The 10,083-nt window shown below is 39.2% G+C and overlaps 1 long non-coding RNA gene across 4 annotated transcripts in view; it reads right to left on the bottom strand.

The window, feature by feature from the left end:
• Nucleotides 1-1,170: 1,170 nt before the first annotated feature.
• Nucleotides 1,171-10,083, bottom strand: part of LOC123859873 (uncharacterized) — a 132,645-nt gene continuing 123,732 nt past the window's right edge. For all 4 annotated transcript variants that reach the window (XR_010413129.1, XR_010413130.1, XR_010413131.1 and 1 more), the window contains 4 exons: nt 8,640-8,782; nt 8,245-8,383; nt 2,524-2,612; nt 1,171-1,535 (listed from right to left, as the gene is read on the bottom strand). This is a non-coding gene — a long non-coding RNA (uncharacterized LOC123859873). The remainder of the gene's footprint in view (nt 1,536-2,523; nt 2,613-8,244; nt 8,384-8,639; nt 8,783-10,083) is intronic.

Below are 10,083 nucleotides of genomic sequence, written 5' to 3'. Positions count from 1 at the left end.
GTGAAATGATACTTATTTTATGCACAAAGATGTTCAGAAGGGGAGATTTGCTTCTGCGAGCGATGCCTGCATTTCTGAAACAGTTTTCCTCAAGTCAAACTGGCAAGAAAGACCTGAACTCCATTAGTTGAAAAATTTCACCCTTTTGAAATGATTTAAGGACCTGTCCTTAGTAATTTTGATTAAAGATGAATGTTTTGAAATTCAGTCCCTATATCCAAGGTGTATCTACCAGAGTCCTGCTAGAATTTCGCATAGACAGCAGAGCAACAAACACAACTTACACATACCAAAATGCCAATATATGTATTCAGCTTTGTAAATACGCCTTTAAAAATACTTCACCATATTTAGCCACTCCTAAATATGTATTTGCACAAGTCTACACACTGTAAGTGTTTACCTGGGAGACAGGAAAGGTCTCTCTGGTAAATAATATGGGTTTTATAGCCTTTAATGAAGGAATTTTTTGTTTGCTATATAAAAAAATCAGCTCCTCTCAGTTATAATTTAATAAAATTTTTCTTTCCCTGTAAATTTACTGCATAGCACTTGAGGTAAAGCCCTGCAATGTTTAAAAAGAAAAAAAAAAGACAACACTAGTGTTATCTTTGGGTACAGAGTGGCTTTGATTCATTTTGCTAAAAACTACAGAGGGTAGAAAGCATGGATATGATTTCCGAAAACCAAACAAATAAAAATAACCCGTCAGATATATTTTAGAGCTAAGGCTATTGAGTAATTACCTATTTTTTCAGGTTTAAAAGAAATCAAAATCTTTGGGAAGATCCAGATGATTTAAACTACTTGGCCCTGAATTTTCTAGATCATTGACTTAATTTTATACTTTATATTACATGAGTGGGTATGGGTTAAGGGTTTTCAACTGATAAGCAAAACTGTGTTAAATCCAACATATGAACAAATTCTTACAGAAAAGCAGCATTGCCCAGTACACCAGTCCAAGGACTCGAAATGTTCAGTGCATACTCTTAGCTTGCAAATACATGGCCTTGAGCAATGGAGTTGATCTGACTTACGCTTTTGAATTTGTAAATTAGCTTGTGATCTACCTAGATCTAATGAATGATGGATCTGTACTCATATATTAAGTACTGAATATTAATAGAGAAAAAATATGTTTTTAAAGAAGACATGTTTTCCTTTTTTTAATTGAAAGACACAATGTGAGATAGAAAATGATGCTTGGAATAAAGAGACACCCTGTTATTTGGTAGGTTCTCCAATTTATTCACCATCACCTTCCCCATCCTCACTCTCCCCTTAGAATCTTAAGGCTTTTGAAATCACCTAGTATTAAGCAAGTAGTCCTTGACTTTCATGAGCCACTTTAGGGTCCCAGAAATGGACATGGCTTAATTTGGAGTCCTTTAAAGTTTTGCGGGGGAGGTTCTTTCTGAAGGGACCACTATCCTAATCAGCTCACTTCCTTCTAGAAGATAAATGTGCAGGATTTCCAGCAGCTTGTCTCTGGAACCACTGAAGATTTTCCTGTCATCAGTGGACTTAGAGACCTACAAGAGAAGAATAAAAAGAGAGAGGTCCCTTACATGAATTCTAAAGACACTTAATAAATTACAGCTCTACGGTTAAAGGACTCCTCTTCTCTTTCTTTGTTCTGTGTCTTCCAAGAATTTTCTCTTTCAGAATCTTTCTGTTCATGGGTGCTTGTGCACAGAATATATGGTTTGATTTATGTTGAGAAGGTGGTAAATATGGGCGTTTTTGGCAAGTCCAGATATGGAAATATTGCAGGCTTTTTTCAGGATAGAAACATATCAGTTTTTTTTAATGGGCCAAATTATTTCACCTTCACATAAAATGCCTGTTGAAATTTGTCAATGCAAAACAGATGCTTGTATGCCTTCCTTTCCTATCTCATCTCTAACACAGCTTTGAAGAGATCAAGTTTACACACACACACACACATATAAGTAGGTGACAAAATGTTTACATCTCAAATTCAGATGTCTTAAAGCACTTTACTTTTAAGACTTTTTCTTCCATTTATTCTTAAATTATTGAAATATGCATGGTATCATAAAGATTTAAACAATCCTTTAAAATGAAAATATGATTTGTTTTACCTTTAAATGTAGTAGAAATTTAAATACAACGATATGCTTGATGAACATGGAAGAGGGGGTTTTACAAACTAGGTCTACTAATTCAAATCTGATTCAGAGAGTGCTGAATATCCTATAGCTGTCTATTAGGAGTATCTAAACTGAAAGCAACAAATATCTGATTATATTTTCATACAAATTTTATACCTATTCTACCAATTGAAATGGAACATAATATACTATTTGTGTATTCAATTTATACTTTTGAAAATCATTCTATATCATCTTACATATTCACAAAAGAAACAGAAGATTCATTGTGTGCCTATAATAACCACACATGCACACTAAAAGACACAAATAATATATTCCCCACCTTCTGAGTATGAATCAGCAGGATATAATTCTCTCAGTTTCATCCTAGATCCTCACATACCTATGGACATGGCAGGTTAGAAGGATGACTCCTATGTACAGCAAATCCATTCTGGCCATGGTGAATTATGTCTCAGGGTACTGTAAGAACTAACAGATGAGCAAAATCACTGACCCTTACATTGGAATCACAGCCAGTTAGAAGAAGCACTGCCTTCTCTTAGTATCTCTTAGACATTAGAGAAAATACAATTTCTGTTCATTTACTTCTGACCTGTTACTCCACACCTTATCCCCATTAAGACTCAGGCATAAGTTTAGAGAGTCAGAGTACATGACAAATACCTACTATGCTAAAAATTGCCTCTCCATCTCCTTGCCTGTTTTCCTGGAAACAAATATGTGCACTTTGACTCACTTTTCTAAGGGTTCTTTCCTAAATCTATGGCAAGATTTCAGAATTCTTGAGTTTGGACAGAGACTGAGACCCACATCTCTTGGGATGAGGGGATATTGTGAAGGATGCTCAGTTAGAATTAAATCGCAACACTTTGTGTGGCTGGCAAATGTAAAATTCCTAGATGACAGTCCTAATCCAGTCTGCACTGGTTAAATCAGTCCTGATGCATTGTGCTTAGTTCTTAATGCTACCTTAAAAGACTGCACAGTACTCAGGGAAGAGAATATAGGGTCAAAAAAGAAATACAACCATATTCTACACAGTGCAGTTGGAAGCACTGGGACTGCTTAGAAAAAAAATAGAGGGAATTTGGAATTCCCTTCAAATATCTGAAGGACTGTTATGCAGAAGATGGATTAGGCTTATTCTGTAGCTTCTTCTGGCTGAATATAAAGAACTCCCTATGAGTTTGTGCTGTCCTGAGAAAGAATGGACTGCCTGCCTCAAGAGAACCTAGACAGCATCCAGTACAAGCCTCCTGGGAGTTGGGCTGGATGACCTTTAAGCCTCTTCCCAATGCTGAAGTTGAATGAATCTATAAAATCAATCCAGTCAGGAGAGTTCCAAGGGGGCTCACAGAGGAGTTTCAGGATACTGTCACACAAAGTCCTCCTAACTAGGCTTATCCTCATTTTGGTCGCTTCTAAGTCCAGGATTTCTTTCAAGGAGGCTGAATTCCCTGCATTGAATGTGATTGTAAAAAGAACACGGATTCTCCCATCAGAAAACCCTGGTTTGGAATCCTGGCCCTTCCATTCTAGCAATTGTGTAAATTTGAGGAAGTCAATGAACCCAAGAATCTCAGTCACAAAATTTAGGATTCATATTCCCATCTCACAGGGTAGTTGTGAGCATATTAAATCAACTGTATACTAGCTGGTGTTTGCAGTATGTGTAACTGTTGTAGGTGCATACGTACATGGTGCATAAATATTATGGCCTAAAAAGCCCACGTCTAGAACTCATGGTAGAGATGGTCATATTGCAGTAAGTTCTGAATGCAGTGAGATAGGGTGATGTGTGTCAAATACCTGCTTCTAAAAAGGTTCCTTTTGCCATCCAGAATACACACATTTATGTTAATCTGGAAAGAAAAAAGATCCTACTGTGGAAATTGTGCTATAAACATATAAAATGTGGTAAATGAAATAATAATCACAGTGATGAACTTTATCAAAATTTACATGAGATGAATAATGCAAAGGCAGAGGAAATTATTTTCTAGTAGCAGCAGAAATCCCCTACATAGCTCCCTCTTAATTTCAAGATGCTTCTAGTAATGCAGTCTTTCTGATTATTGTTGCTCCTTTATCTTTTTAAAATCAAATCACCTAAGGATGGAAGCATTGGTCACAAAGACAATGAAAACTGCCTGATTTCTTTTCTTTTTTTTTTTAAGATTTATTTATTTGAGAGAGAGAAAAAGAGCGCACACTAGTGGGGGGAGGGGCAAAGGGAGAGGAAGAGAATCTCAAGCAGACTCCCCCCCCCCGGAGCCAGAGTCTGATGCGCTCAATCCCACAACCCTGAGATCATAACCTGAGCCAAAATCAAGACTCAGATGCTTAACCAACTGAGCCACCCAGACACCTTCCCTGATTTCTTTTCTAAAGAGATTCTTTTCACTCTCATCAGATGACTCTTAAATTCCCAAACTAAAAGTTGTGATTTTCAACCAATGGGGTGATTATTTTCATAAATAAATAGTTGGTGAGTTTGAAAGTGGAATCAAAGATCTCTGATGTGGTCAGTCTTCACAACATGCATGGGGTATTTTTGACATGAATTTATACTTTTACCATCCTTTGAAGGACACTCACAGCCACTTCTGAGTTCTTTTCAATTCACACTGAATTTGTAGTATTAGCTACAGTTCCTCCTAAGATGATTCTGTGTCCCCAAGAAGGGATGATTAGATTTGATGGAAACAGTTACTCCTAACTTAGATTGGTCACCTTAAACACACAGCTAATTTAGGTGACCTTTTCGATGGTTGAAGTCCTTTAGGCAGTCTGGTAATAATACATGACAATGTGGCATCCAAAGATGCTTGGCTTTCAACTTGTGAGAGGCTGGCAGTAGGGAGCTCATGTTCCAGGAACACAATTCTCTAGCCCCAGCATAAGTGCTCTTGTTCACAGGAGAGGAGGCAAATTATCCAAAGGCGAAGGCTTTGGGACAGCCCCTGGCTTCCTGCCCTACCTTCATGTGGTAGTAATTTCCCTACACAAGAGGCAGAGGGCCTGTCCTTGACACATAGTGTCTGCCTTGCCTCCCACACACAAACCCACAAGAAAGTCTGACCCAGAGAGTATGAAGAAAAAAGCCCTGACCTGACCACACAGCAATTCTGGGGCACGAGCAGTAGCCACTGCTGTGCCCCTGGCAAGGGTTTCACTGCATCCAACTGAAAGTGGGCATAATAAAATTCCTTTGTCAGAGTCCCAATGGAGTGTTGGCAATTGAGTGCATATTGTCCCCTTGGTAGGAACGACTATGAACAGCATGAAATCTATGCTTTGGCAGCAAGAGAACTTGGTGCTAGCATTTTTCTGAACTGAAACAAGACAAATGAGTTGGCCTGATACTTACAAGTTATCTTATATGTTAAATCACCTCTAAAAATAAAATTTAAAAAAGATTAGAAGAAAACTGTAAATCTTACGAAAGGAAAAAGATGGCTAGATAAGCTTTATGCTTGTAAAGAATGATTTTAAAGCATGTTGAGAATAATGAGTTGAGGAAACAAAGAATTGTGAACACCTAAGTTGTTTTCATCTGTTCAGAATTCAAGGACTGAGGGGCAGGGTATGAACAAACTCCCACAATAACTCAGAGAGTACTTATTTGTAATTAGTCAAAAAGTTCTCATACCCAGTAAGTTATTACAAAGTTCAGTAAATACCAGGTATTGAACTTTGGCACTAAACAAACACAAATATAAATAGATGCTGCCCTCACAAAAATCAATTCACAGACGTAAAGTATAAACCCTCTGGATAGCAAAGGATAAGGAGTAAAAACTGGAGAAAATTGACTAAAGGCATTAAAAAGAAAAGTAAATATTCTAGGGAAATATTCATATATCTTTTTTTCCAAAATTTCTCAATGTGCTACTAGGCCTTCCTTTTCTTTTCCCTCTCCACCCTGTTCGACTGCATTATTGATCAGAGGTACTGCCTCAGTTTCCTACAAGGTCTAGATCATTGTTACTTCTCTTTTTCCTAACTGGCTTCTGACTTATTGGCCCAAAGAAGACAGGCACAGCCCTAAAATAGGTTCAAGTTCTAAGTAACACAAACACAATGCTTCTTCCCAAAGGAATGTCTTGGGATTTCCTTCATGGGAATATCATGTGTCTTAACCCAAATGAGGACAGAAGACATCTTTGCTCATGGTCACCACTAACCTCAGGGAGCACAGATCCTGGAAACAGAAAGAAGAATGGGGGCAAATCTTCCACTCTCTAAGTTCCTGAAACAATGTGATAAATCAAACCACTTCATTATTTGTCATCTAATTCAATCTCAAACTGAATCTGAGCTGAAAAGCACAATGCTTATTAAATCAAAAACCTGGAGATGCTTTACAAAGTACAAGACAAAGATAGAGATGTATGCATGAGCCATGCATAGTGACATTTTAAAATAGAGCATAAAAATGTATAAATCCTTTCCCTAATATGCTCAAGATTTTAAAAGTAAAATGAAAATCTGTCAATGAGTCTGAAACCAAACCACTCAAACCGGCTCAATGTTTATAGATGACGAAGAGCCAAACCAATAATAATATTGTGGCATTGATTCTTTATGGTCTCAGTCACACCCACTCATCACTTAATATATTTTTTCTTCTAATATGTGTTCAATCCTTTTTGACGGCTTGGCTCAAAGCTTAGATAATGGAGCCAAACCATATCCCTTTGGTCGGTCTCAAGCTTGGCTGGACTTCCAATGACTTCCACATATTAAGAGTCACTCTCACAAAAAGCTTCATATAATACTAAAGCCACCTGCCTAACTAGTAATAAGAATCAGCATTTCTTGATTAGTTGTACAAGCTAGTCATCATGTTTAGGGCTTTACACGCAATATGTCATTTAATCCTCACAAGAACCTGCTGACGTAGGTAGCATTAGCTCCATTTTACAGATAGGGAATTGAGGCAGGGAAGTTAGGATTTTCCCAAGGTCACGAGGTTAGCAAATGGTCGGAACTTGATTCTGTCAATTACATTAAAATTGCCGCAGGTCCACACGATGTCCTTTAGCTACACTTTGAGGCAGATGTCCTGACTCACTTTTGGAAATGTAGAAAGCTTCACATTGCTGCATCATGTGAAGACTGGCCAGCATTTCTGAGGTGTCAGATTGGGACATACATTGCTCACCTTCAGATGGTACAGAGGTCTAATGTTCACAAACACGCGATCGATGACTAACTCCCTACCCTCTGCCACCATCATCACCTCCACCAACAGCAGAACTGCTACACACCCACATGAAAGATTATTTTTTGACTTGCAGTTTTTTAATTTCTTTTGATGCAATCAATGTAGTATGGTGTCTCCCTGTTTGCAGATACCGGGGGTCAGGGTTACACAAAGTGTGAGCTACCTCAGGCCAACCCAGAAATAGCCCTGGTCCTCCCATCCCTGAACTTCAAAGCCAGCCCATTCTCCCTGCCGCTGCTGTGCTGACTTCTGCAGTGGTCACGGGCGTGCAGCCTGGGTGGTCCCCCATATCCAAGCATTTCCTGTGCCAGGGAGCAACCACATACCCTGGTTCTGGGGACAGGAAGGCAAGGGAGGAAAAGACAGAGCTGATAAATACACCCTGGCTTCCCCAAACTCTCCCTTGGAGAAAGTCAACTATATATGAGCCACATGTGCTTACACAAGGCAAAGCTTTCAACAGGACACCACCGTCCCACATTGCCTAGGGTTTTCCTTCCTGACTCCCGCATAGCAACACGGGAGGCCACGTGGTACCTTGTGGGGTATGGAAAGATCATGAAACTAGAAGAGACCCAAGTTCTTATTCTTTCACTCACAAGCCCCAATTCTTAGTTCTCTATGCCCATCGGTATTCTTCATTTTATGTTTCTCTAGGTGGTGGGCATTGGAGCTTATTTGTTTGTTCATTTCCTGAATATAGGACAAACATAAAGCATTTCTCCCAAATTTCCTCAGCCGCTGACTCTGTTAGATGAAAGTACTAATTGACAGTTTGCAAGTTTTAGTGTTCAAGAGTAGTCAACTGGAAATCAGCTTCTGCATCTGAGAGAGAGCAGAAAGGAAGTCCCATGGAGGGCCTAGACTCACCTCAGGCATATCTCTTCTCAGGAGAGAGAACAGAAGATTGTCACCTGCACGGTAACTTTTCAACAGAAGCAGGAACTGAGCAGTAACACTGTCCCCACTGAGCATTTGCAGAAACCTCTTTCTCCAGCCTGTTATGGGGCTTTAATATAAGGGACGTTATCCAGAAAGCCCAGGTAAATACAGAGAACCACCAGCCTATGCAGCTCTGGGGGAAGTTTCTCTTCTTTATGAAACTCATAAAGGAACCAATCCTAACATTGGGAAGAATATTAAGGTTCCCTGAACTTAAAAAAAAAAAAAAAAAAAAAAAAAGTGTCTGGATGTTCAACAATCATGTGCTGCAAGGTGGGGAGGAAGAACTGGCTTTTCTTTGAAACTAGAAATCCATTTGGCACCTCTGTTCAGTAGACACAAGGAGCAGATCCCATGGTCACAAGTTGTTTTATCTAAATTTTTTGTCCTGGTTTCCTTTTGTTGTGAGTTCCAAGCTGCTTTGCACCCTTCCATCCTTTACAGCTATTGAGTCTCTTCTACAGATCTGTAAAAATAAACAGGCCATTTCCAGATTACCAGCCAGCGGCACCACATCCTGTGTTAGAGCTAATGATAAATAAGAGTGAGGCAGGTAGACCCCAGACACATCTGGGAAGCATCCTCTTCTCTGAACAGAAGCACACAGCATTCAATTCTAGCCAAAGCTTGTTTGGCCTTGTGGTCTGCTGAGTTGAAATGGTTATGCCATTTTTTGTGTGTGAATCTAAAGATTATGTTTTTCATCTGACATTTTTCCTTTTTTAAAATTTTGTATATAAAAAGTAACCCCCAGGGGAAACTCTACTGGCTTTAGCCATGAATCCCAGGTGTATCCTAATTAGCTTTAAAACTTATTTAAAAAAAAAAAAAAAAAAACTTCAAGTTGAAGACAGCTAAAGAACTAGCAGCCAGAGTTTGGGCTAATTAACTCTTCTGGTAACATCTAGTGACTGGAAACTGTGGTCTCAAAGATTCTGTGATAATGTAGCTACCCAGGATCTTATCTGCACTTTTAACTTCTTTTAAATTAATCAGCTTTATCATGATTAAAAACCTGAAATTATTTTTAGCTCTAGTTCTTATTTATTCTCTTCCCCTATTCCATTAATGTGTTCTTCATTCTCTCCCAGCTAAACCCTCCAATCTCTATTTAAGATATAGAAACTTCATGAGACCAGCATCACTCTCTCCTCCCTAACGTGTGTGAACATACACTGGGGGATAAGTGCAGGGAATAGTCTTTCTTTTGCATCCTGCATTTAGCATTCTCAGAAGCGTGGGCAGACTGAGGATGGGCAAAGACAGCAGTCTTGCCAGACTCCACTCAGAGAACTCTCATTCTGCTCCCTGGAATCTTAAGCTGCCCTCTCCATCTTCCCTAACTACTCAAGAGAATGTGTTTTCACTTGAAGCAGTCTCTTGGTAGTCTGCAGTAAAAGGAAAACTGCACCTGCGGTTTTATGACGGCCCAGGGAGGGACTAACTATAGATCCATTAATCCTGTCCATCCTTCTGGGCTAGCCTGTGACAGTGGGCAAGTGGGCCCGGAAAGACTGCAATAAAAACACAATCCTACTGACCTCTCTCCCACCACCTTGTAAGGACAGGTGTCCCTTCAGGAAAACTTAGGTTTTATCCAGCTCACAGTTTACATAGCCTCAAAAGGCTGTTCAGAAGACTTAGACAAGAAATAAAAAATCTCTAATCTTCTATTAAGGAAAAGGAATATTGGCCCAGAAATCAAAGGAGCTGGCTTCTAATCCCTTCTCTGCTATTAACTAGTTTTGTGACTTTGGAGAAAACAGT

This window comes from Mirounga angustirostris, unplaced genomic scaffold, assembly GCF_029215605.1.
Source record: "Mirounga angustirostris isolate CCGP_5_RB_7025 unplaced genomic scaffold, mMirAng1.0.hap1 SCAF_7, whole genome shotgun sequence".
Taxonomy (NCBI): domain Eukaryota; kingdom Metazoa; phylum Chordata; class Mammalia; order Carnivora; family Phocidae; genus Mirounga; species Mirounga angustirostris.
Note: the sequence above shows the minus strand (reverse complement) of the source record. Positions and strands in the feature narration are given on the sequence as shown.